The sequence below is a fragment of the Mus musculus genome, chromosome 13 (assembly GCF_000001635.26).
Source record: "Mus musculus strain C57BL/6J chromosome 13, GRCm38.p6 C57BL/6J".
Classification (NCBI taxonomy): domain Eukaryota; kingdom Metazoa; phylum Chordata; class Mammalia; order Rodentia; family Muridae; genus Mus; species Mus musculus.
This window is the reverse complement of record NC_000079.6, coordinates 50,647,120-50,673,466: the sequence shown is the minus strand read 5'-3', so window position 1 is coordinate 50,673,466 and position 26,347 is coordinate 50,647,120. Positions and strand designations below refer to the sequence as shown.

Genomic DNA, 26,347 nt, shown 5'->3' with positions numbered 1-26,347 from the left:
CTGGTTGTCCTGGAACTCACTTTGTAGGCTGGCCTCGAACTCAGAAATATGCCTGCCTCTGCCTCTCAGGTGCTAAGATTAAAGACATAAGTCGCCACACCTGGCTGACACTTTATATTCTTAAAACTAAGTCCTTTTTCATCTCATACACTCTTCACATGATTTTATTTGTGGATTCGTGTATGTTAGACTCACCTTGTATTCCTGAGTGAACTGATGTTCATGAACATGAGCTTAAAAATGTGTTGTTTATCGTGAAGTATCACGGACTATCCTTCAGGTTTATCACATCTTTTACATGAAAATATTAGTAATAGTGTGTGGTTTACTCTAGTTTTAATTGTTTATGTGTGTCTGCACACATGGGAAGCACAGAGGACCAGTTGTGAGGCCAGTTTTCTCATTCCACCATGTGGGCTCCAGGAAGAAAGCTTGGATCATCTGGTCTGGTGGTAAGTAACTCTGTCCACAGAGGCACTGTGCTTTCTGTTTGTCTGGTTGTGGTTACAGGGTAACGTTGGCTTTCTGGAACACAGTGGAAAATGTCCCTTCCCTTTTATTTCATGGAATTATCTTAGGAACATTGGTGTTCTTTGAAAGTCTGGTAGAATTCATTTATGAATATGTCAAGCCTTGGAGTTTTGTTGATTTTTTTCCTGTTAATAGTTTAACTTCATTGATTGTTATTGATCTATTCAAGCATTTTATATATATTTTGAAATTTGTCCATTACTCCCTGTTTCACAATTGGTTGCAGTATAGGTTTCCTATATCAGTTTCAAAGATTTTTAGATATGTTCTAATGTTTCTTTTTTCTTTTTTTCTTTTTAAGATCTATACATTTTTTTTTGTGGTGAGTTAGTACACTGTTGGTGTCCTCAGACACACCAGAAGAGGTCATCAGATCCCATTACAGGTGGTTGTGAGCCACCATGTGGTCGCTGGGAATTAAAATCAGGACCTCTGTAAGATCAGTCAGTGCTCTTAAAGCCCAAGCGATCTCTCCAGCCCTGTTCTAAAGCTTTTTAGAGCCTTGCTGTATCTGCTACTGTATCTCATTCATTTGTCTCTAGTTTTACTCTGTATCTACTCATATCCTTAGATGTGGGAATGCTTCCTCAGTTTCTCTCCTTTCCAAGGACCAGGATTTTTTTTCAATGTTCATTATTTTCTGTTTGGTTAGTCTCAGCTCTCACTTTCAGCCTGTTTTATCAGCTACTGGTTTGGGGTTGTGTTTTTTTTTTTTTTAATCTTAAATTTATTTTTACTTAAATGTGTTATATATATCAAACATATTAATATTGAGTATTTTGAGAATCAAATACAAAAATTTTGTTCAACTTTTATATTCATAGCCTTCCATACCCTAAAAATATCATTAATGAACATATAATACTGCCCGTATCTGAGATCCACTATCTAATATTAAATATTAAATTGTTTCAAAACATACAAAATATTCTTTAGGAATTAAGCATATTATAAGAGCATAAAATATGAAAAATGAATCATTAAGAAATATATTCAAAAGCCTTCATGTGATACCACCTGACATAGGTATTGAAAACACACTATATGTCTGTGTACAGTATCTAACTATAAGTTTGCTTAAATAAGATTATCAGTGTTTCTAGGAGAGAAATTATTTCATCGGTAAATATAGTTAAAAAATTTTAAAGTGGAAAAAACTCTTTGAAGTTAAACATTAAGAAAATGCTAATTTCAAGCACAGTGATCAAAAATTATCAATAATAATTCCATGATGTTTGTAAAACATGATTTTAATATTTCCAACTGTTAATATTCCATAAATAGAACAATTATTTTAAGAAATATTTCATTATGTCTCCCTTTTCATTTCTGATTCTATTAATTTGAATTCTGTCTTTGTGCCCTCGGTTAGTCTGGCTAAAAGTGTATCTATCTTGGTGATTTTTTTCAAAGAAGCAGATCCTGGTTTTGTTGATTCTTGTATAGTTCTTTTTGTTTCTTTTTGGTTGATTTCAGCCCTGAGTTTGACTATTTCCTGCCATCTACTCCTCTTGGGTGTATTTGCTTCTGTTTGTTCTAGAGCTTTCTGGTGTGCTGTCAAGCTGCTAGTGTAAGCTCTCTCCAGTTTTTTTGGGAGGCACTCAGTGCTATGAGTTTTCCTCTTAGCAATGCTTTCATTGTGTCCCATAAGTTTGAGTATGGTGTGTCTTCATTTTCTCTACATTCTAAAAAGCCTTTAATTTTTCTTTATTTCTTCCTTGATCAAGTTGTGATTGAGTTCAGTGTTGTTCAGTTTCCATGTGTATGTGTGTTTTCCATTGTTTTTGTTGGTATTTAAGACCAGCCTTAGTCTGTGGTAATCTGATAGGGTGCATGAGATTATTTCACTCTTCTTGTATATATTGAGGTCTGTTTTGTGATTGATTATATGGTCAGTTTACTCGAAGGTACCATGAGGCCTGAGAAGAAAGTATATTCTTTTGCTTTAGGATGAAATGTTCTATAAATATCTGTTAGATTCATTTGATTCATAACTTGTTAGCTTCACTGTGTTTCTGTTTAGTTTGTTTCCATGATGTGTCCATTGCTGAGAGTGGGGTGTTGAAGTCTCCCACTATTACTGTAAGGGTTACAATGTGTGCTTTAAGCTTTAGTAAAGTTTCTTTTATGAATGTGAGTGCCCTGCATTTGGAGCATAGATGTTAAGAATTGAGAGTTCATCTCGGTAGATTTTTCCTTTGAAAAATCAGTATGAAGTGTTCTTCCTTATCTTTTTTGAAAACTTTTGGTTGAAAGTTGATTTTATTCGATATTAGAATGGCTACTCCAGCTTGTTTCTTGGAACCATTTGCTTGGAAAATTGTTTTCCAACGTTTCACTCTGAGGTATTGTCTGTCTTTGTCACTGAGATGGATTTCCTGTATGCAGCAAAATGCTGGGCTCTGTTTACATAGCCAGTCTGTTATGCTATGTCTTTTATTGGGGAATTGAGTCCATTGGTGTTAAGAGATATTAAGGAAACGTGATTGTTATTTCTTGTTATTTTTGTATTTAGAGGTAGAATTATGCTTCTGTGGCTATCTTCTTTTAAGTTTGTTGAAAGATTGCTTTCTTGCTTTTCCCTAGGGTGTAGTATCCCTCCTTGTGTTGGTGTTTTTCATCTGTTATCCTTTGTAAGGCCATATCTATGGGAAGATATTGTGTAAAATTTGGTTTTGTCATGGAACATCTTGTTTTTTCCAGCTATGATAATTGACAGTTTTGCTGGATATAGTAGCCTAGGCTGGAATTTGTGATTACTTAGGGTCTGTATGACACCTGCCCAGGATCTTCTAGCTTTCATAGTCTCTGGTGAGAAGTCTGGTGTAATTCTGATAGGTCTGCCTTTCTATGTTACTTGACCTTTTTCCCTTACTGCTTTTAACATTCTTTATTTAGTGCATTTGGTGTTTTGATTATTATGTTACTGGAGAAATTTCTTTCCTGGTCCAGTCTATTTTGAGTTCTGTAGGCTTCTTGTATGTCTATGGGCATCTCTTTCTTCAGGTTAGGGAAGTTTTCTTCTACAATTTTGTTGAAGATTTTTACTGGCCCTTTAAGTTGGGAATCTTCGCTCTGTTCTATACCTATTATCCTTAGGTTTGGTCTTCTTATTGTGTCCTGGATTTCCTGGATGTTTTGGGTTAGGATCTTTGTGAATTTTGCATTTTCTTTGACTGTTGTGTCAATGATTTCTATGGTATCTTCTGCACCTGAGATTCTCTCTTCTTGTATTCTGACGGTGATGCTTGCATCTATGACTCCTGATATCTCTCCTAGGTTTTCTAACCCCAAGGTTTGTCACCCTTTGTGATTTCTTTATTGTTTCTAATTCCATTTTTAGATCTTCCATGGTTTTGTTAATTTCCTTCACCTGTTTGATTGTGTTTTCTGTACTTTAAGGGATTTTTGTGTTTCCTCTTTAAAGGTTTTTAGCTGTTTACCTGTGTTCTGCTATAATTCAAGGAAGTTATTTATGTCCTTCTTAAAGTTTTCTATCATTATCATGAAAAGTGATTTTAGATTCAAATCTTGCTTTTCTGATGTGATGATGTATCCAGGACTTGCTCTGGTGGGAGAATTGGGTTCTCATGCTACCAAGTAACTTAGGTTTCTGTTGCTTATGTTCTTATGCTTGCCTTCCCTCCATTGGTTATCTCTAGTGCTACCTACCCTGGCTATGTCTGACTGGAGCCTGTCCTTCCTGTGATCCTGGTTGTGTCACAACTACTCAGAGGTCAGCTGTCTCTGGGATCCTGTGATTGTGAAATCCTGTGAATCTGGGATCCTGGGTGTGTCAGAGCTTCTGGGAGTCAAGCTGCCTCTGGGATCCTGGGATCCTGGGATTCTGAGATCCTGCAAACCTGCTATCCTGTGATTCTGTGAACCTGCAATCCTGGGGTTGTTAGAAAGCCTTGGAGTGGTGCTTACTCTGGGTGTTGTGGGACTGACTGTGGAGTTAATGCTCAAGGTCTGCTCAGGGCACGGATGCAGACCAGAAGGTACCTATGCCACTGGTCAGGTGGAGTTCCTGGGTGCCTAGATTCTGTTGGTCCCAGTAACGTCCAGTGTTGTGTTGTTAGTTTTCTCTGAACCAGAAGTGCACTATGGGGCCATCTCAACTCTCTCTTACTTTTCTATGTTGGAATTTAGAACAGTAAGGCTTCTTCAAATCCTGTTTCTCTTGTTTGTAGTACCATGGTTTTCATCTCATTGTTTGTCAGCTGATATTAGGGTGGAAATTGTCAAGCAGCTTTCAGGGAAGTGAAGAGAGCTGGCAGTGATGCAGATGGACCTGGAGGTCAGGCCCTCTGAAAGTGAGACAATGTTGGGTCACCTCAGGAGCCTCAGTAAAGGCAGCTTTACATGGCTCTGCCACCTCCTCAAAGAGGTGTGGTCTGCTGTCAGGATCTTCTGAATGGGGTGAGAAAAATGACACAGACAACAGGACTGAAATTGACAAATTAAGCTTCTGGACAATCCAAACATCATGAAGCTGCTCCACATCACAAAATGCATCTTTATGGTGATAGAATGTACAGCAGAGGGAGATGTTTTGAGTCACAGAAGGTTGACAGTTTTCAGGAGGAACAGGCTTAGCACATCCCCACGCAGATATTGTGTTCATTTCACTATGCCATGAGAACACCATTGCACACAGAGACATGAAATTGTATGTATTAGGCCTGGCCATCAAAGGTCCCTCTGGGCAATAGTTCAAGGGTGGTAGTGGTATAGTGTGTGGTGAGGTTATACCAGATTCCCAACATATTATGTGTGGCAGAGAGGGACTCTCTACTGGATCTGATCATAGCACTGTTTTGTCAGGTAGTGTGGGATGGGGTGAGCAACAAGACTTGATCTCCTACAGCTTTACATTAACACCCTATATACATTGTTACTTCAAGTACCTGAAGGTCAATTAACATATAGATTTCTGGACATCTGTCCTGGCTAAACAGCAGCTGTTTTGATATCTCATATACAATGCGAGGTGCCAGAACCTGTTAGGCATTCCCCTAACCACATTGCCACCAGAGATACAGGGACAGGTATCAGGACTTGCTTGTCATTCCACCCCCTGCCATTAACCAACATATACTCTTAGATTCACATCTTGCAGGACACCTCCTGTCCTGGCATATACCCCAGGTGTAATACACTGTTAAATAGCACTTGTACTTGGAGGCACCAGGAATTACTGTACAACCTCCCCATTGCCTTGAATACATTCCCAAGTATTGGGCCATGCACTACTTCCCACCAAACACCACACTGACTGCTGGGTGTTGAAGCATGCTGAACAGGTCACCAACATATGCAGCACATTAGTTCTGTGTATCTGGTCCTGATGCCTGACAAAACTTCATATTGACTGATAGTCATCAGACCTTGATGGACACTCCCTGCCACTGTACCATCAACTCACTGCTATGTCCCGGGCCCTGCTTGACAGTCTCACATTAATGAAGTTCACATGTCCTTCTCGGTGTCAGGACCCTCTTAGACATCAGCACCAATCTGTACCTACTACATTAGTTATCAGGCCTAGATGGAGACTCCTGTACTCCTGTCACAGTCTATAATCTAGTATGTCATAGGCTCTGCTGGATAAACTTAGGGCATCAGTTGTGATGGACATGCCCTCAAGAGTCTGTGTGTGTACAATGCCAGCACGCTGTCCCCTAGGCCAAGCTATGTGGCAGTGTCAATGGAATTTCTAGTAATGTCAGATAGCTAGCACTGTGGTTGGGGTGGTATCCTCAGGGAAGGGGTATTTAGGAAGGCCTAGACACCTGAATACTATGTGGGAAGGTGGCTTTGGGTGTCCATCCTTGCCTGAATGGACATCCTTGCCTGAAAATAGCACTGTGTGTGTGGGCACCCAGCATGGAGTGATAAAAGCAGTGTATTTAGGGCTGTGGGAAAGGGGAAAGGCGAGTGCAGCAGGATCTAGGGCCTAGAAGTTGTCCCTGCTAGTGGAGCGGAATTCCTAGAGGGCTTTAACCTCAGTGTGTGTCATGTGGATTGTGGAGAGTGTCCAGAAGGATCTCAATATGGCACTATATGTGGGGCTTCATCAGGGTACAAGCTGTAGGGCCTGATAGCTTGCTTGTGTTTTTCAGATAGCAGCAGGGAGTTGGTGTGGTCCAGTAGCATCTGTCATCTGGTATAGTAAGTGGTGTAGCCAGTCTGGTGTGTTGTCCTTTGAGTCCTGACACCTTAAACATTACATGGGTTCTAGATGAGTGTGTCCAACCCTGCCTGAAAATTATCATTGTATTTGGGGCAGCAGCAAGGGAGAGTGAATATTATAAAGTTTTAGGTATCAGGCCTTGCTGACACCTCCTTCACAGATACACCATATACACTGGAAGCTATCAACGCCAGCTGCATATTCCTGGGTGAATACAATCTTCCATAACTCAAGACCTAATGGGCCCTACCCCACATAAACTGGTAGAAGCTGCTGACCTTCACTTAGAGCCCTATATATACTGTCAAAAAACTGATGCTGCTGGAACCCTAGCCGCACTATTGGGTATTGGGTTTTTTATCCGACCCAGCTGGACACATTCCCTCCCTGTCCCCATCACTCAAAAGATGCTGCTATGTTTTGGTCTATGCCTGTAAATCCACTGTACCTCACCCCACAATACTAAGTCTTATACCCTGTGAGACCCACCCTACCTCACATACCTTGCTAGGAATCAGACCCTGCTGTTCCTAACCTCCTGTGTTCACTGCTAAGATTTGGTCTTGTTAGGAATTCAACTACCAAACTCAAGGCACTCTGAAGAATCAGGAGCCCCTCCTCCTGCCACCACTGTGCTGTGTGTCAGGTCCTACTGGACATACCCAATACACAAAGTGTGGAGGGACAGGACCTAGGGAGTCATGCTCCCCTTTACCCAGTCATTTCCATCTGCACACATTGCACATTGTCAAGCCATGGTGGACACTGCCCTGCTGTTATCCCATAGGAACTCCTAGGTATCCAGCCTTTCCCCCAGTGCCCAGCTTGTCCCATGTATACTAGTATATCAGAGCCTATTGGATTCCCTTGATCCCTGTAGCTAACGCACATCTTCTGCCAGTTCTCATAACATACTGGGAATTCTGATGCACACTTCCACCCTCTGTTACTTTACTGTTGTGTTTCAGGATTTGTTATGCATCTTCTGACAATCCTTCCCTCCTTCTTTCATAGTTCCTTTCCTAGCAGTGTAGGGGGAGGGGCAGCAGCAGCATGGTATCATAGCTAGCAGCATGTGTGTTTGTTTGTGTGTGTGTATGTGTGTGTGTTGGCAGATTTACCCTGCTGGTCCTCCATTTGTACAATTATTAGGCTGAAAGGTCATGTCTTATCTTTTCCAGCTGAAGCTGCAACAAAATTCCTGAACAGGATGCGAAAGTGTTTCAGCTGAGCCTTGAGAGGTGAACGTACCTTGGCACCTGTCCCCTGGATGGGACAACTTGAGGAAGGGCCATCAATATTCCTGTTCCCTACCCAGGACACTGCTAATGTGCATATGAGGAGTAAGTCCACCACTAACTCTCTATCCCTGAAGGGTTTTCACTGTCCTGAAGTAGGCACAACTGTGTAGGCCCAGCAGGTCATGTCACTGATGCAGAAGAAATGTAGAGAGCAGCATGGCAGATGCCTGCTGTGTGGGCTACACTGATTGTCTAAATGCAAGACAAACACCAAGGGTCCTCCTGGCAGTGAGTGAAAGAGAAACCAAGCAGAGATGAGACAAAAGAGAGGAGGAAGGTTTATTACCTGAAGGGGATGAGGAGAGCATTGGCATCCTATTTGGGAAGCCACATCCTGCTCCAGCAAGTAAAGCAGGGCACTTCACCCCATGAGCCTGTGCATATGGGTAGAAGTGTGGCTCTCTCCCTGCACATGCTCCATGCAGGAAGACACTAGTGCACTGATCATGCTCAGTATGTGACTTCACTAAACTCCTATGTTGCACCCCACTCCTGGGCTTATTCATTTTATGTTCATGGAGCACATACCCTAAAACATAAATGACAGACAAAAGAGAAGACATTACCTTTTAGCAGATTCCAGATGGTGCCTTCCTTGCAGGGTGGCTAATAATACCACTGACCATGGCTAAGAACACCACAATGGACACTGAGACTTGTTGCCAGTTCCTGGGCACAGGGCACACATGGACCCGTTTGAAGTTTGAAGCTGTTTCTTATAGATGTCATGTTCAAGTAATGTTGGGATTCTATGTACAATTCACTCAGTGTAAGCAGGAGTCACTGATCAAAACACTATAGCATTACAGAGTTCCTTGTCCTTTTGGCCTTCCTGCCTCATCTCCTTCCTATAAGCCAGTGGCTTTCAACCTTCCTGGCTCTGCAACATTTTAATACAGTTCCTCATGATGTGGTGACACTTCAACCATAAAATTACTTTATTTCTACCTCCAACCTGTAAATATTTTACTGTTTTGAATCATAATTTAAATATCTGATATGCAGGATATCTGATCTACAACCTCCAAAGTGGTTATGACCCTCAGGTTGAGAATTACCACTATAAGCATCTCTGGCAGGGATATCAGCTTGGCCCTGAAACCTGAGAGGGCCTGATGTCCAATGGTTGAGCACATCTCCTGCCACAAGGCTCCATTCTCTGTGATGAGCCACCTACACTGCTGAAGTGTGATGGTGCAGGGATAATCCCAGGTCTACCTCCTCTTTTTCCAAGGGTGGATCCTCCATTCTTGTGGTGGACAGATTGTGTTTAGAGGACTTTATCCAGCCTGTGTACTCAGGCTTTCCTTAGCTAAGACACACTGTTCTTGTGTTAGATAGGAGGCTACTTCCAGGAAGGCGCTACAAACAAGGCCCCTGAATAGAACCTAAACGGAAACAGTTGGGCCTACTCAGGGCCCTCAGAACAGGACCTAAATTAGGGGTTTCAGTCGACTGATGGCCAAGATTGAATGGCAGTGCAGTGTTAGACCCCAGGTTCATCAGCTCGTGTCCAAACAGGATGCAAAAAATGGTGATGGACAGCCCCAGTACCCCTCAGGTGCTTTCTGGTTCCCCTTTCCTCCAATTAACTTTTCACCTATGGGTATATTTAGACCCTTGTGCATAATTTTGTTATCTATCTATATCCATCTATATCTGTGTCTGTATCTGTATCTGCATCTGCATCTGCATCTGCATCTGCATCTGCATCTGCATCTGCATCTGCATCTGCATCTGCATCTACATCTACATCATCTACATCTACATCTATCTATATCTATCTGGCTCCTTTCGGGCAGGTCCAGGCAAGAGAAGAGAGGTCCTGCCTGGACACTACAGGGCTGAGGAGGGTGGTATGTGTTGATGAACCAAAAAAAAAAAACCACACACAGCCTGGAGTCTTGTTGAAGCAGACACTCAATTATATGATATCAGCCTCTCACTTATAAAGTTCAGAACATAGGGGTATTTTTGGTGGGGTAAGATGATGTAGGAGGTAGGGGAAGGGTGATGGAGGGTATGGAGTGACTGACAGGGCCAATGGCATAGCTTTACATCAACAATGGTAGGCCAGAGGCAACACCAAAGAGGTCTTGCAGAGTCATCCTTATATGGAAGTGAGTGAGACAGGCCTCAAAATTCAAGCCAGGTTCGGGATTGGTCCTCAAGGCCCAAACCAGGGCCAAAATGGGGCCTAACAATATAAATGACACTATATAACAGACTTAATTCATGGTAAAATGTGCTTTCAAGACACGAACACCCCTGTCCTTCATGTGCCCACTCTGAGGGAGGCCCAGGAAAAGGGTACAGTGACAGGAGAGGTGTTAGTTCATTCCGCTAGGCCACTTGTTTTGTTTTTTAATTCTTTATTAGATATTTTCTTTATTTACATTTCAAATCCCCTTTCCTCATTTCCCCTCTGAAAAACCCTCTATCCTCCTCCCCTCCCCCCACCAGAAACCCATGCTCTCCTGCTTCTCTGTCCTGGCATTACAATACACTGGGGAATCAAGCTGTCACAGGATGATCAAGGGCCTCTCCTCTCATTGATGTCCCACAAGGCCATCCTCTACTACATAAGTATCTGGAGCCATGGGTACCCTTTGGTTGGTGGTTTAGTCCCTGGGAGTTCTGGAGATACTGGTTGGTTCATATTGTAGTTTCTCCTATGGGCCTGCAAACCCCTTTAGCTCTTTTGGTCCTTTCTCTAGCTCCTCCACTGGGGACCCTGTGCTCAGTCCAGTGGATGGCTGTGAGCATTCACTTCTTTGTCAGGCACTAGCAGATCCTCTCAGGAGACAACTATATCAGGGTCCTGTCAGCAAGCACTCGTTGGAATCCACAATAGTGTCTGGGTTTGTTGTCTGTATATGGGATGGATCCCCAGTGGGACAGTCTCTGGATGGCCTTTCCTTCAGTTTCTGTTCTATGCTTTGTCTCAGTATCTCCTCCCATGGGTATTTTGATCCCCTTCTCTTTTTTTCCATTTTTTATTAGGTATTTAGCTCATTTACATTTCCAATGCTATACCAAAAGTCCCCCATACCCACCCACCCCCACTCCCCTACCCACCCTACCCACCCACTCCCCCTTTTTGGCCCTGGCATTCCCCTGTACTGGGGCATATAAAGTTTGCAAGTCCAATGGGCCTCTCTTTGCAGTGATGGCCGACTAGGCCATCTTTTGATACATATGGAGCTAGAGACAAGAGCTCTGGGGTACTGCTTAGTTCATATTGTTGTTCCACCTATAGGGTTGCAGTTCCCTTTAGTTCCTTGGGTGCTTTCTTTAGTTCCTCCATTGGGGGCCCTGTGGTCCATTCAATAGCTGACTGTGAGCATCCACTTCTGTGTTTGCTAGGCCCTGGCATAGTCTCACAAGAGACAGCTATATCTGGGTCCTTTCAGCAAAATCTTGCTAGTGTATGCAATGGTGTCAGCGTTTGGAAGCTGATCATGGGATGGATCTCTGGATATGGCAATCACTAGATGGTCCATCCTTTTGTCACACTTCCAAATTTTGTCTCTGTAAATCCTTCCATGGGTGTTTTGTTTCCTATTCTGAGAAGGGGCAAAGTGTCCACACTTTGGTCTTCGTTCTCTTGAGTTTAATGTTTTTAGCAAATTATATCTTTTATCTTGGGTATCCTAAGTCTCTGGGCTAATATCCACTTATCAGTGAGTACATATTGTGTGAGTTCCTTTTCTGATTAGGTAACCTCACTCAGGATGATGTCCTCCAGGTTCATTCATTTGCCTAGGAATTTCATAAATTCATTGTTTTTAATAGCTGAGTAGTACTCCATTGTGTATATGTACCACATTTTCTGTATCCATTCCTCTGTTGAGGGGCATCTGGGTTCTTTCCAGCTTCTGGCTATTATAAATAAGGCTGCTATGAACATAGTGGAGCATGTGTCCTTTTTTTTTTTTTTTTAAGTGGTGAAAAATAATATCTTCTGGCAATTAAGGAGAACACATAAAGGAGGAAACGGCAGTGACTGCAGCAGCGCCCACGTTCGATTTGCCATTTTCCCATTATTACTGTAGCGATCTTCGCACAGAGCCCAGATTGCTAGGTGCACGTTGTCTGTGCTGACGCTCTTTATTTTTTTTTCCTTTTCCATTTTTTATTAGGTATTTAGCTCATTTACATTTCCAATGCTATACCAAAAGTCCCCCATACCCACCCACCCCCACTCGCCTACCCACCCACTCTCCCTTTTTGGCCCTGGCATTCCACTGTACTGGGGCATATAAAGTTTGCTTGTCCAATAGGCCTCTCTTTCCAGTGATGGCCGACTAGGCCATCTTTTGATACATATGCAGCTAGAGTCAAGAGCTCCGGGGTACTGCTTAGTTCATAATGTTGTTCCATCTATAGGGTTGCAGATCCCTTTAGCTCTTTGGGTACTTTCTCTAGCTCCTCCACTGGGAGCCCTGTGATCCATCCATTAGCTGACTGTGAGCATCCACTTCTGTGTTTGCTAGGCCCCGGCATAGTATCACAAGAGACAGCTACATCTGGGTCCTTTCGATAAAATCTTGCTAGTGTATGTAATGGTGTCAGCGTTTGGATGCTGATTATGGGGTGGATCCCTGGATATGGTAGTCTCTACATGGTCCATCCTTTCATCTCAGCTCCAAACTTTGTCTCTGTAACTCCTTCCAAGGGTGTTTTGTTCCCACTTCTAAAGAGGGGCATAGTGTCCACACTTCAGTCTTCATTTTTCTTGAGTTTCATGTGTTTAGCAAATTGTATCTTATATCTTGGGTATCCTAGGTTTGGGCTAATATCCACTTATCAGTGAGTACATATTGTGTGAGTTTCTTTGTGAATGTGTTACCTCACTCAGGATGATGCCCTCCAGGTCCATCCATTTGGCTAGGAATTTCATAAATTCATTCTTTTTAATAGCTGAGTAGTACTCCATTGTGTAGATGTACCACATTTTCTGTATCCATTCCTCTGTTGAGGGGCATCTGGGTTCTTTCCAGCTTCTGGCTATTATAAATAAGGCTGCTATGAATATAGTGGAGCATGTGTCCTTCTTACTAGTTGGGGTATCTTCTGGATATATGCCCAGGAGAGGTATTGCTGGATCCTCCGGTAGTACTATGTCCAATTTTCTTAGGAAACGCCAGACTGATTTCCAGAGTGGTTGTACAAGCCTGCAATCCCACCAACAATGGAGGAGTGTTCCTCTTTCTCCACATCCTTGCCAGCATCTGCTGTCACCTGAATTTTTTATCTTAGCCATTCTGACTAATATTATCTGGGGATTTGATGTTAGGAGGGTGGGGTATCTAACAAATCCTGATAGATGACAGTGTAGTAGAGATGGTGGTCTACCAGGATATCTTATAACTTGAGTATTGGTGAGCTCAGGGCTGTGTGTGTCTTCCTGAGACATTTACCTAGTCACATATTCTGACCTTGGGAACCCTGGGACCTCAGTGCCAATGATCTTTTAGTGGTTAGGATCACCCAGACCATCATGAGATTATCAGGGTTTCTCTGTCACCCACACAGCAGGAGGCTGTCAGTCTTTGTGGTGAAGAGCAAGGGTCCTTTAAACTTCATCCATTCATCACCAAAGTTTTCAATTGAGAACATTTTCACAGGACCTAAACTGTGTCTCTATTTGTAATACTGATGTGTCCATCAATATTTACTTCAAATAATCCTTCATTTGTTTGAAAACAGTATTGTGTGAATATTGCTGTAGTATTTGTTAAAGATGAAAACCATCTTCACACAAGTGAGATGCATACTCTGATTCATTTTTACATAAATAATGAAATGTTGGATGAATGTTTGACAAGGATCCTTGATACCTACAAGTTTATAGATGGTGAAGCTATGCGGGTATCCAGTCAGGGTCTGAGGCTGTGCCAGGCATGGTCTGACACCTGTTAGTATATCCATGGTGGCTGTGAGTGACAGCTGAGATTTAGGGTTATATAGTAGGATGGCACTTGTGGTAGAAGGGTGTCCAGTAGGGCCTGATACCTTGAATTATATGTAGGTTGTCAGTTGACAGAGTTGTCTAGGAGGCCTGACACCTGTAAGTTTAGAAATGATGGCAAAAATTCTAAGTCTAGTTAGTATGGCTTAAAAATAAATATTTTGCTGTCAGTGTTGTAGGGACCATGTTCAAGAAAACCTTGCTCCTATCACAGTATGCTGGGTAGAGTTCAATAGTCACACAATACTGTTTTTAATTTCAATTGGGTAGAGTCCAAGGTAACCTTGTATGGAGGGTTGATGAAAGTTGTCCAAGAGAGCCCAGTGCATAACAATGTGTATGTTGTGTCAGAGACAGGGGAAGTATCCAGGAGGACCTGATTCCTAGCAGTCTTTGTGTGTGTGTGTGTGTGTGTGTGCGTGTATACTGTTGTCATGTAACCTAATGTGTACCTGAAACATGGTAGAGTACTACCATCATGGGAAAACACATAAGAATAAATGTTGGTTTGGGATGAAGGAGGGAGAGTACCTGATACCAAGAGGTATGTTTGAATTTGCAGAGTCTAGGGATAGTGAGCCCAGGAAAACACAGGTGGCTTTGGCTTCAACAGAGGGGGATATTTTGCAAGGTCTGCTTCTAACAGTGTTTGTGGGTAAGAATGGCCTGATACCTAGATGTGTATATGTGGCCATAACCCCCATTGTTCAGTTGGGCATGATGTTTTGTGATCTATGTGGGGTGCAAGAAGAACATTTGTGTAGAAGGCTCTAATATCCAGCATTGTATTTGAAAGGACAACCTGGAAGTGTTGTCCAACAAAGCCTGATTTCTAAAAAATTTGGTTGGAGGGAAGTACATGGCCAGCCAGTAGTACATGGGAGGCCAGTGTAGTTTGGATGGCAATGGTGAGGAGCTAACACCAATGACCATATGTTTGATTTGTTAGGGGTCATAGATCACTGGAGCCTAGCACATAGTTGTATATGTACCGTTCTAGAGTATTGAGCAACCCATCCTTAAAATTAGACCCTGTGGTGATGGACAGCATGGAGGGGATGTCAGGCAGGGGATGATTTCCAGCAGGGGTTGTGGTGGTGATGGGGTCTGCTAGAGTGACTGGCACCCTCTTGGGACTTTACTGGAGTAGCATTTCTGTGCACTGAGTGTAGGTTATCTCTGTCCTCCTTAGTAGCCTAAGGCATTCTCTGGCTTTAATAAAGAGCTGCAAGCCTATATCTGTGCAGAGTACAGAAGTTGGAACTTATGGGATGAGAGAGGAACTGTGGGAAGAAATCTGAGGTGGGAGGGATTTTCCAGCCAGAAATGCAGGAAGTCAGATGTAATGAACATGAGGTTTTGAGATATGTGAGAAATGTGAATTAGAATAAATGGGTTAATGAAGTTATACATGCTTGTTGTGGGGTAGCAAGCTAAGGCCCAAGCTACAATAAACAAATATAAGTTTCTGTGTCATTATTCAGTAGCTAGAGGTTTGAGAGTCCAGTGATAGTTCTGTGAAGAAGTTCAGCAATTATCAGTGAGTGCAGGCTCAGGGGTGGCTTGCCAAGCATCAGTGCCTGTCGAGTGTTTTCAAAAGCAATGTGGTTATACCAGGGCTGTTCATGAGCAGTGCCTGCAGAATGTGTAGAAGACCAGAGGGTCTGATAGCTAGATGCTTATGTGAGGTGTGAGGTGTGTAACAATACTCTATACCCAGACTTTTTTTTTTTTTTGGATTGCAGGGGGGACAAGCTGAACCTGATATGTTTCATACTCAATGCAGCACATCAGTCATATACTGCTATGTAACAGGCCCTCCTGGATGCCATCAGCCTGGCACTGTTTTACTACAATGTTAAGAGTCTGTGTCTGTGCCATGGAGGCATGTCAGTACGTGGTACTGATATGGAGGTGTCCATGAGAGTCTGATGAAACACCTGGCTGCTGGCTGCCGCCAGTGGTGTGTGTAATAGGTCCTGATATTTAATAAATTCTGTGGGTGGGGCGTGTGGATGCTTAGGATAGTATATGCTGCTACAAGATGGCAGGGCATATAAGACTGAGATGATTTAGCCTGCACACAAAGCAGGATTTTTGCAGCTAATGTTCATTAATTGGGAAAGGGGGGGTTGCAGGGGCAGTATGGGGTAGTTAGCAATTTTCTCTAGATAATGTTTTTGAAAGTGTGAGCTCTGTTATGCATTTTTGCAAACACCAGTTTTCAGTGCTGGGGTCAGCTGTATGTCCCCTGCAATCCTTAAACAGCTGGCTTCTTGGACATGTGAGCTCAGTTTATGGAACGTGCTTTCGTGGAGATTCTTTTAAGAATTATCTACCTTGCCAGGAAGTGTGGCCCAGGCCTTTAATCCCAGCACTTGGGAGGTAGAGGAAGGCAGATTTCTGAATTCAAGGCCAGCCTGGTCTACAGAGTGAGGTCCAGGACAGCCAGGGCTATACAAAGAAACCCTGCCTTGAAAAACAAAAAAACAAAAAAAGAATCATATGCCTTCTTTTTTCTCTCAGGAGAGTGGAATGAAGTCAACCTCTGCTTTATTCTCACATTCTATGAGTCTGAACATCATAACAATGAGGTTGGGAGGTGAGAGCTGGCCTGGCTGGAGCATTCTGCCATAGACGGGATTTGAGAAACAGCATTCCTGTGACTTGTTTGCTGACTAGTAACTAAAAAAGACCAGGAGGCTCTTTGATAAGTGGTGGGTGCTGTCCTTGGGTGCATTCAGGGAGAGGAGCTTGCAGAGAGGTTGTTTATATGGGAAGCATGAAGGACAGCCTCTACACCCTGTTGTCAGCTGCTCTGCTAGATGTGGTGGCCTACACAGCTGTTGCAGCAGGCTATGCGCTCATCCAAATGCTGATTATCTTGTCTCTAAGTTGGTGTCAAACACTATTCCTATTCCCTGCAAGCCCGAGTTTATTGTAACTGGCATGGGAAGAGGACAGGCCTTAATTGCCTGTCCCTCATCTTCATGTGCAGAGGCCTAGGAAGTCCAGCTGGGAGGTGCAGTGGAGCCAGGCTGTCAGCCATGCTTAAAGTGTACTAGTGTAGGGATCACCATGCCTCTGGTCACCCTCATCTCATGTCTTCTGGACCTGAAAGCTGGCATATCTCTGTGTAAACCGCAGCTCTCAGCCCTGGGTTGGCACGGTCCCACTGTCATGTGCTTGGCATGAGCATCAATGCTCTGGAAGAGGCTGTTCTTTGTTCCTCTGCCATATTTATCAAAAGCAACCAGGTTCAGGGAAGGGGAAGCACTCACCCAGGCTCTCTTAAATTACAGGTCTGTATCTAGCCTCCTGTAGCAGACTCATCTCCCTCCTGACTTCTTCATCTAAAAGTGTGGCTGTGGATTCGAATCCAACCTTCCGTGCTGGTGATGCCAGGTGTGCCAGAGATTTGCTTGCCAAGGGACCAGGACGCTCTGCTCTTACATGTTGCAAAATACTACTATACACCAGCATCCAGGTGCTATTGCTTCCAGGTTCATGTCTCCTGATGAATCCCAGGCTTTTGCATACAAGCAAAGAATTCATATTTCTCTCAACAATTAACTAAAGAGGAGTAGAGGAAGAACCAGGTCTCCTAGTAATCCCCACTTCTCAACATAGACACATTTGACACCTATTCTCTCCTATGAACGAAGGCAGGCTGACACTGATGGTCTGGAGATCCCACACTCAGAGCCCCAGGCTATGAGTCAGGCCTGTTAGAGACTCTTTCCTCAGAGTCCACAGACCAGGAGGTGCCTGGGAAGGAATTTTATCTAAGTATCTTTCTGGATACCTAAAAACCAGGGCAAGGCTTTTGAAAACAGACTTTGATTACCTTGTGTGATCCCAGGTTTATATGTAGATATAAGAATCTCCTGAGGACATAGTGACAGGTCCTGCTGCACTGGCTAGTGCATACACATTAAGTCTACTGTGTGCCCAGGCCTGAGGGTCAGACAGAAAGTTATGCCAGCCTGAAGGGAGTTCCAGATGCATCCCACAATAGGAACAAAATGTTTATTGCTCCTGACTGAGAAGTGCCATTGCATCTTGGAATCTTGAATTATGCAGTGTGCGTGTGTGCATGTGCCTGTGGTTTTGTGTGTGTGTATGTGTGTGTGTGTGTGTGTGTGTGTGTGTGTGTGTGTGTGTGTAAAACACTTTAGCTCTTTCACAGCATTATCTCAGGGGACAGTGTGTCTGACATTTTCAATTACCCGGGTGGTGAGGATTTCTGGAGAGCTCTGTTCTGTTCAGTTTTTTGGTTTCTGTCCCTCTTTGGTGGGGGAGGTGCTCTAGGGTTGTTCTCAATGGAGGAACAGACTTTGTTTGCCCTGAGGTTCATGTGATAGTATCCTTTATGTTCTGTGAACCCATGTGGTGATGGAACAACCTCCAAAGAGGTGGGCTTTAAGGAGCTACCACTGAGAGGAAAAAAGATGAGCATCCACACCAGGCTTGCTAGTGAGGTGGGTCCCTCGCCATACCTTCTCATCTTGTCTGAATCAATTAGGTTGGGTCCTAGGCACTGAGTCTCTCTCCCCCGTGTTTGGCTAATGGCGCTTTGGGGCTGCAAGGGTCTGGATTCTGAAGCTCCCAGGACCCTGTGCAGCACTCCCTGGACAGTCTGTAGTGACTGAGACAACCAGACCCCAGGCCAGCACATGCCCTATGGAACACACTAGAGAAGCAGAACTCTCCCCTCTTTCATGTCCTCTTGTTTCCAGGCTCCGCCAAACATGCACATTCCTCATAGGAGAAAAAACACAGCACATTTGTCTTTAGGGATTTGACTTATCACATGGAGCAGTATCTGTACTTCGACCTACATTCTGGAAAAGGACAAAACGACATTCTTAAGGCTACACACATTTTTTGGTCTTGATTATACTTCACATGTTTTTAATTTAAGGATCTGTGTATTTAAGACTCATTCCATATTCATGAATGATCTTGATCATGAATATGACTTTTTAAATGTGTGTTGAAGTATCGTGAAGTATCAAGCAGTCTTGTTAGGTTTTCACATTTTTACATGGAAAATTTGACATAATATTTGGTTATTGTAGTTTTAATTGCATATGTGTGTCTGCACACATGTGAAAATCAGAGGACAAATTGTGAGGACAGATCACTCAATCCATCATGTGGGCATGAGAAATAAAACTTGGGTCATCAGGTCTGGTGGTAACCAACTCTATCCATTGAAGAACCAGCACCTATTTTCACTTTATCTGATTTTGGTTACAGGGTAACGTTGGCTTTCTGGGACACATTGGGAAGTGTCTCTTCCCTTCCATTTTATGGAATTATTTTAGGAACTTTGGTGTTCTTTAAACACCTGGGAGTTTTCATTCAAGAATATTTGTGGTCTTGGGCACCTTGTTGATTTGTATTTGTTTATTAATATTTCTTCATTGCCTTTTACTGATCTATTGAGGCATTTTATATGTAATTGGAAATTTATCCATTTCTACCTCATTCACAAGGGATTGTGTCATAAGTTTGCTCTATCTATTCTATAGATTCTTAGATCTGTTCTAATGGTTCTTAAAGCCTTATTGTATCTGCTACAGTATTTCTTCCAAGTATCTAGAGTTTTGTTCTCTATCATCTCATTTTAGTTGTAGTAATTCTTCCTCAGTTTCACATGATTTTCCAAGGACCATGCAATTTTTTCATTGTTCATTTTGGTCTGTTTGGTTAGGTTCGGCTACTGCTTTAGGGTTTTGTGTTTTGTTTTGTTTTTGCTGTTATTTTTCTATGACCGTGAAGTGCACCGTGGAACCATCTCATCTCCCTCTCACTTTTCCAAGTGTGAAATGAGAGCAGTAAATCTTGTTTCCTGACCTGTTTCTCTTGCATGAAATATCATGGTTTTCATCTCAGTGTTTTGTCATCTGGTGTTAGGATGGAAATTGTCAAGCAACATTTAAGCAAATATACAGAGCAGGCAACAATGAAGCTAACATGTAGACCAGGTCCTCCAAAAGTGTGCCCCTTTCAGATCATCTCATTTTCATGACCCTTGATGAAAGCTACCTTCCTGAGCTGTGCCATCTCAACAAGGATGTGTGGGCCACTTTCAGAATCCAGGAAAGGGATAAAAAAATGACTCAGTCAACCTGACTGAGATAGGCATCCAAATATAATGAAGCTGTTCCACATAATCCAAACCAGAAACCATATCTTTATGGTGCTGGAAAAGGCTGCCGAGGGAGATCTGGTGAACCACACTGAGAAGGAAGGTTGTGTACAGTTGGAACAGTCATAGCACTTCCTCGCACAGATGATGTGTTCTGTTCACTAACCAATGAGAACAGCGTTGCACACAGCAACATCACATTGTGTGAATTTACCCTGGCTATTAAGTGTCCTGCGGAGAGAAGTTCAAGTACTGTGGTGGGATAGTGTGGTATGGTGAGGCCAGATTACCAGCATATTATGTGTGGCAGGGAAGAGCTTGCTAGCTGGAACTGATCATAGCACTCTGTTGGCAGGTGCAGTTGCATGTGGTATGCAACAGGGCCTAATAACCCAGAGACTTATATATGTATTGAGCATGCACCTCCCTCTTAACACCCTATAGATATTTGCTAGCTTAAGACATGTAGGACACTCAATAGATTTGTAGATAAAAGTCCTGCCTTGACAGCATCTCTTCTACTGTGTCGTGTACAATGCCAAGTACCAGAACCTGCTAGACAACCCTCTGATGACAGTGTAACCTGAAGTACAGGGATAGGTATAGGGTCTTGCTGGATATTCCTCCTCTTGTAATGACCCACATATCATGGTAGAGTAAGGTCCTCCTGGACACCTCCTGCCCTGACATATTAAAAGAAGTAAAAGTTACGAGATTGGGTGTCAATAGCATTTCTTCCCCTGGGGAGACTTAATATCTACCCTCCTTCCTCAGCTCCCAGTGACACATGCAGACAGCATCCACTCTGGGAACCAATGAGTGTATAGGGTTTACTTAAAGAGCTTAGGTTGGTGGTTACCCACAGAGGTGTGGGTGTTTCCTCCTGCAAAACTGCACTAGAAAAGTTAGTACGCATCGAGTTTGATGTCTTCTACATACATCAATATAAGTTGGAGGTCCCCTCCCCTAGTCTTCTCTGGGATATACACTTCAGACCCTCTGCAAGGCCATGTACAAAAAGGGAGGAGTTGCATACAACATGAATGGGTAGCTGTAAGGACTTCCTTCATGGTCTGCAGATTCACCTCATGTATTTGTACACCAATCTGTTAGAAGGAAATAAAGTAAAGGTATACACGCACATACACACCACACATACACAAATACACCTATCATACAAATATACACTACACATAGATGACAGAGCACATAGAAGTTCTTCTCTATTTCTATGTACAAGGGTTTCACTGCAATGCTTTTGACCCAGTTTCGTCCCAAAGCCCATATCACACTAGGGAATGGAGTTTCAGTGAGAAGTGTGCTGGAAGTGGATAGCACATGTCCATCCCAACAGCAGATCTTATAGGAAAATTGCAGAGAGGAAAGCTCTGAGAATGAGCAAAGTAGCTGGTTAGCTGTTCAATACGCAGAAGTCAGTTGTTTTTCTATATAGCAGAGAGAACTCTTAGTTAATGTCATTTGACCGGGTGTAATAGTACATCTATTTTTACTTTCCAAAGCATTGTTTGTTTTGTTTTGTTTGTAAGTTTTTCATACGATATTTTATTCATATTCTTTCACTTCCTACTCCTTTTCCCAGAATTCTCCCTCACTACACATTTACTTATATATTTTTACCTTAAGGAACACAAAACAAATCCACATAAATTATAGTGGTCTAGTGGCCATAATTCTAAACCAAAACTTTCATTTAGAAAAATATATAATGCAAGTTGGAAACCATAGAAAGTTTTACAATATTATGAAAAGATACATTTACTAGTTCTAAACTTAGAGCTAGCATGAGCCAGGTGTTGTGGCACACACCTTTAATCCCAGAAATCAGGAAACAGAGGCTGGTGGAATTTTGAGTTCTAGGCCAGGCTCAACAAAGTGAGTTCCAGGACAACCAAAAAAAAAAAAAAGTTCTAAACTTAAAATAGTAGCATCATGTTCATCTTTGAAAAAAATCAGTTTTGGTGCTGGAGAGATGGCTCAGTGGTTAAGAGCACTGACTTCTCTTCCAAAGGTCCTGAGTTAAAATCTCTGCAACCTCATGGTGGCTCAGAACAACTCCATGACAGATCTGATGCACTCTTCTGGAGTGTCTGGAGACCACTACAGTATACTTATATATAAAAAAAGAAATCTTTGAAAAAAAATCAGTTTTGTACTGATATTGGTTATTGTAAGTGATACACACTGTAATGTAATGAAAACAAGAATTCAATATACTATTAAATGATTCAAAATAATCATGATAAAATTTAGTTTTTTTTCTTCTTGGAAATTGACAGATATGCAAAAATAAAGGGAAAAATGAAATTCTTTGAGGAATGAACTAGTAAAATCATTTCTTACAATATTAGGACATATGGGACTGGAGAGGTGGCTCAATAGTTAAAAGCACAGGCTGCCTTAGACAGGACCAAGGATCAATTACCTGCACTCACATGGTTGTACACAGCCACCTGTAACTCAATATCCAGGGGAAAGTTCTTTGAATAGGATAATTTCCTTCAAAGATATACAAGCAATGAAGGGTTCATAGCCAAAATATATGCTCTTCTAAACTGCAGAGAAAGACTGCTAGTAAATTGGGAGAGTGCTCAAGGCTCAGCATATGTAATAAATCACAAATATAAACAGTCCTCAAACATACTAAAAGTTTCTAACCCCACTGGCTAATACTAGTTACTGAAGTGAGTGGACTTGGGAAAACAGGCTTCAAAGGACCAGAGACTAAGCCCAGCCATGTGCCAGAGGAAGCCCCTGTACTCCTGAGCTGGAGCCCAAGGAGTACACAAGCTGTTACTACCAACATGCATGGAGGAACCTTCCCCTGCTCCATCACTGTAGGACAGAAACAGCTCTGCTCAAAAGCAGGAATGTGAACCAGGGATCACTTCCTTTCTGGGCAGGAGCCATGAGCAGAGAAGGATGAGCTTGAGAAAGAAAAAGATTCTTTGTAGGAAAAACCCCAGTTTATTACCAGGAAGCACAGGGGAAACAATGACTGGGCAGATGGGACATCTTTTAGAACCTCCTGGTGTGTGGAGGCATGGGTGGCCTGAGCCACCTGCTCCTTGTCCTATTCTGGTCTACTGGGTGTCAGAGGCTCTCTGGCCAGCAACACCTGAGTGCCACTGGATTCCAGTTCTCCTTGATCTTGACTGGATGGTTCTCTTTGGAACTTATAGGGAAGCCACCACCCATTCCTTTCATTGTACTTTGATGTAGGTCAAAGGCTTTATAGGTAAAACCAGGCTCCTCTTTCTCTCCAATTTTTGTGTATCTGAAGGAATGGTGGTGCCCCTCAGGACTTCTATGTGGACAGTGCCCTAATCCAAACTTGATCCTAATTTTGCCAGGTGTACAGGCTCTCTGGACTGCAAGGCCTGGCTTGTGCTTGTCTCCAGGTACCCTGTACCTACATAGATGTTCATTCCCTTTGGGAATAGGTAACAGCTTAAAGCCCATTTCTTTCTTCACTAGCTTTGGATGTTGTTCACAGGCTCTCTGGACATCAACTCTTGAGTGCACTTTGTCTCTACTTCTCATTTATGTAAGTGGACAGTTGTACTCCTCTGGGCTGGCATGGCCACAGCTTATCCTGCTTGCTGCTCTCTTATGGTGTGTGTTATACAGACCCTCAGAGGTCTGGGATGAGGCACCCAGCTTGGATCTCAGTGATTCCACTTTATACCATTCCTTTACCTTTGATTGCTTCCCTTCAGTGTTCTCTAAGATCTGGAACAGAATATTCACTAGGCATGTAATTTCACCTAGCATATGGTAGATGGACTCTTTTGTTGTCACAACCTTCTGTGTCTGCTCAGTAGCTGGTGGGGAGCTAGAATTCTTTAGAATATCCTGCTGTCCCTTGCATTTTGTGCTAAGGTTTTGACACTGAAAAGCATTACTTAGAATTTTCTTCTGAGAGGTCTTAGACATAGCCTCTCCTTTTTCTGTTATCCAAGTCTTGGCTGTATCCTTGAGCTCGGTGGTGCTCTGAATGGAATGTCTTACTCTCGCATTCCTTTCTCCCTGACTTATGCCTGTAGATCTTAGAGTACTCTGCCTCTTTTCATGAAAGTGAAACCCATTGCGATCCAGCACTTAGATCTGATCCTTTGCAACACTGATGTCTTTAGATTCCACCCTTTCCTGTCTCTTCGTTTAGACATTAGATAAGCCCTGGGAACTCTTGGTGTTTTGGCAACTAGCCTGGAAGCTGGGCAGAGAGTCCTGTGAAGGCAGGCTGACCCTGGCATGGTTGACTCTACTGGGGCCAACTGGATGGTGACTCACAGGCCAGGCTCTTGGCTGCTGGTTTGAACTCAAAATATTCCCACTTGAGTCCTGCATGTGTTGTGAGGTAGGTATTTGTAGATGGGCTGGGAGTTTTTTGACCCATAAAGACCCAAAGACCCTGGGACTGATATTGATGTCCTTGCCATTGTGACTCTCACTGGATCCCAGACTCACTCTCCATGCACGAGGTGGCTCTTCTTTCACCTCCACTGTAGTTTGTTTGCCTGCTGAAGGTCGGACCCTTTCTCCGAGGCCTTCCATTGTCATAACCCTGGGGTGATGTCTTAAGTCCACCTCCTGAAAGCTCTTCTGTGGTGCATGCTTGGCCATTTTGGGATTGGTACTTGGCTTCAGACTGCCTTTTCCAGTGCCTCCGATGGTCCTGATCTGTTGGGGATTTGCTGCCAGGAAGTAGGAAGTAGGTCTCTGAACACTCAGGTATCTCGGCAATGGATCTGGATGGGACTTTTTGGCCCCATGGCTGGCAGCAGGTGGAGGGGCTCTTTGGGTCTCCTGAGCCTCTGCAGTTGAGTGTATAAACTCATCTCTCTCTGGCCTGGCAGCTGATGCACTTTTTGTCCTTGCCCCTCCTGGATCCTGGTGATGCAACCTTTGCAGGACCCTGGCAGCCTTGGAATCACAGATGGGTGAGGCAGGATTCACAACCTGGGGGAGGTTTGAGGCTGGAACTCCAGGTGGGGTCAGATCCCTTGCCACAAGCATCTGCAGATTGGGTCTCCCGTGTTTCAGTGGAAGCTCTGTGATGTGTGATGCTGGCTTAATTTTGGTCTTTGCCTCAAGCAGGGAATAGTGCTAGGCCGGTTTCATGTAGGGCAACTTTTCTGTCCTCAGTGCAGGTTTCCTAGGTCTCAGCTCCTTCCCAGGGCTGCTGCTTGCAGTGCCAGGCATCATTTGTGCCCCAACACCAATGTCCTTCTTGATGGTGTTATGCACATCAGATTTTGCTATGTCCTTCTTTAAGGGCAGCCCTGTAGGCACAGACCCCTTCCATTTGCTGCATTTGTAAGGTTTGGCATTGAAGATGGAGGGCTGGGCAGGCTGGGAGACTTGAGTCCTGTTCTTGCAATAATGAACAGTGTATGATGGGAAATGTCCCTGAACCTGGGTTGGTTTCATGAAGTGGAGGAATCTGAATATGTTTCCTTGTTGTTCTTCCATATTTGTTGTATTTTGGTTATTTTCTGGCTCCTTGTGGTGCTGAATGCTCCAGCCATGCTCAGGACGGATGGTGTCTGGCCTGATACCTTTAGAATACATGATACCCAGGGCATGTTCTCAGTGGGCTTGCTAATAGCTTTTTGATGTTTTTGCTCATCATAACCTTTGGTGTCTTTTGAATACAGTCCATGTTTCCCAGGTAGGCTTCCAGCTGGTATGCATGCCTGTATGCCTTTCTCACTGGTAGGACATGACACTACATTGGCCCTACTTTTGAAACAAGGAGGTGTCTGTTTTGTGGTAGATCTTGGGAGGATTTTGTTTTCTTGTACTTGTTTCTCACCTAACAGGTTTGGTGTCACAAGTAGGTGAGGTAATGGCTGATGTCAGGAATGCTTTGGAAGTCCTTTTGCCTGGGATGGAGCTTCATCAAGGCCACAGGTATCAATAAACCCCACAGATTTATGTTTTCCCAAGGAAGGGCTTCAGAGCTCATGGTCAGTAGCCACAACTAATTGAGAGATAATAGACAATGTACCCCAGAAAAGTCAACTAAGTTTGATTTGTACAGGATATGAAAGATAATTGCAGTTGAGAGATTAAAGCTACCTGTTGCCAGTTGAACTTGGGTCCCCTCATCCAGGGTCACAGCATCACCGCAGTGCCTTGAAAAACACTCTCACGTGTAGCACCCA

General features: G+C 43.2%; 1 long non-coding RNA gene and 1 pseudogene across 2 annotated transcripts; one reads left to right on the top strand and one right to left on the bottom strand.

The window, feature by feature from the left end:
* The first annotated feature begins 65 nt into the window (after nucleotides 1-65).
* On the top strand, nucleotides 66-21,762 carry Gm32038. Of its 2 annotated transcripts, none has more exons than XR_001780944.2 (3): nucleotides 66-452; nucleotides 7,909-8,070; nucleotides 16,529-16,614. It is a non-coding gene; the product is annotated as a predicted gene, 32038 (long non-coding RNA). The 2 variants fall into 2 exon arrangements; XR_873390.2 differs by lacking the exon at nucleotides 16,529-16,614 and adding an exon at nucleotides 17,305-21,762 and having other exon boundaries at nucleotides 68-452.
* A 1,893-nt stretch (nucleotides 21,763-23,655) lies between these two features.
* Nucleotides 23,656-26,191, bottom strand: Gm19663 (annotated as a pseudogene).
* Nucleotides 26,192-26,347: the final 156 nt, after the last annotated feature.